General features: G+C 40.1%; 1 non-coding gene across 1 annotated transcript; it reads left to right on the top strand.

Annotated features, from left to right (window-relative positions):
- The first annotated feature begins 916 nt into the window (after positions 1-916).
- Positions 917-1,048, top strand: LOC114508275. The gene has a single exon (XR_003685520.1). It is a non-coding gene; the product is annotated as a U6atac minor spliceosomal RNA (small nuclear RNA).
- The last annotated feature ends 452 nt before the right edge of the window (positions 1,049-1,500 follow it).

Genomic DNA, 1,500 nt, shown 5'->3' with positions numbered 1-1,500 from the left:
TACATATATTGCACTTAAAGCTGCAAGACTCAATGAAATTGCCAAGGAAGTGAGTGTGGCTATAAAAGAGAAGAGGACTAAGGTCTGATTCCTAGAGCACTGTAATATTACAAAGTCAGGAACAAACCAGAAGCAGAAATAAGACAGAAAACCAAGCAAGTATGGACTTATGGAAGTCAAGAAAGAAAGCTTGTAAATGAGAAGGGAATGATCACTTATGCCAAATCCTATTGTTAGATCATGTAAGGCCTGAGGTTTGAGTGTTACATTTAATGAGGTGAAGAGTATTGTTGACTTTGACAAAATAGTTTTAGTAGAGTTGTTAGGCAAAGTTCTGATAGGAGTGGGTATGAGTGAATGGGATCCTGAACTTGGCATCTCTAAGCCCACATGGTTCAGAGAACACTCATAGTAGCCAGGAAGCTGGAGGCCAAGCTGAGCTCCTGCTTCCTGGACCTCAGGGCAGGCAGGATCAGCTGGCAGGCACACCAGTGAAGAGGGATGTGGCAGACCGTCAGCTGGATTACAAAGCTGGGAATCTGGGAGCACAGTGAAGACTATTGGGCAGTGTGGCCCCTGAATTCTTCATTTTGTTGAATGGATTCTAACTTCTCCCTTGGGGCAGATTCCAGAAGAGCCAGGTGTGATAAGTTGAAGAACCCCAGTTGCTCCAGGGCTTTTACCGGAAACTGGAGTTTATTTCCTTGATACTTGGGCCACACTGGAAAAGCCTGTGGGAAATCTCCCTGGCTCAAGGTCATCTTGTCAAAATGGAAGAGAGCCTGGGGCCAGGCAGACTGGGTCAATAATTGAACAAGGAGAGCTACAGCATAGGATCTATGACCAGGAACTATATTCATCCAACAATAAACTTCTTAATCCATCAGGAAGCTTTAAAAAAAAAGTGAATGGGAGAGTGTTGTATGAAAGGAGAGAAGGTCAGAACTCCCTGTGACAAGGATGGAAGAGGCCCTTGGGCCTGAAAACATAAGTATGGTATATGGTTAAGGCATTGACACTGCTTTGTGGTATATAATCATATTTTTATGCTAAGTGAAATAAGTCAGACAGAGAAAGACAAATATCATACAGTTTCACTGATACTTGGAATCTAAAAAACAAAACAAATAAACCAACAAGCAAAGCAAAACAAAAACAGACACAAGAAACAGAAACCAAAGAGGTAGCTGCAGAGGAGGTAAGGCTGGGAGGATGGGTGAAAATGGTGAAGGGGAATATAGTCAGTAATACTGTAATAAGCTTGCACAGTGACAGATGATTATTAGAATTAGTGGTGTGATCACACTGTAAGGTATTTAAATGTCAAATCATATTCTACACTTGAAAATAATACAATATTGTATAACAACTATACATAAATTGGAAAAAGAATGAATGGAAGACAAAAATAGAAAAATTAAGTATAAGTGACATTTAATAAAATTTTATGTAAAGACAAATGGGAGTTGAACATTAGTTGAAGGAGGATTGGGTCAAGAG

This window comes from Phyllostomus discolor, chromosome 10 (genome assembly GCF_004126475.2).
Source record: "Phyllostomus discolor isolate MPI-MPIP mPhyDis1 chromosome 10, mPhyDis1.pri.v3, whole genome shotgun sequence".
Classification (NCBI taxonomy): domain Eukaryota; kingdom Metazoa; phylum Chordata; class Mammalia; order Chiroptera; family Phyllostomidae; genus Phyllostomus; species Phyllostomus discolor.
The sequence above is the reverse complement of the archived record's forward strand: the minus strand, read 5'-3'. Positions and strand labels throughout refer to the sequence as shown.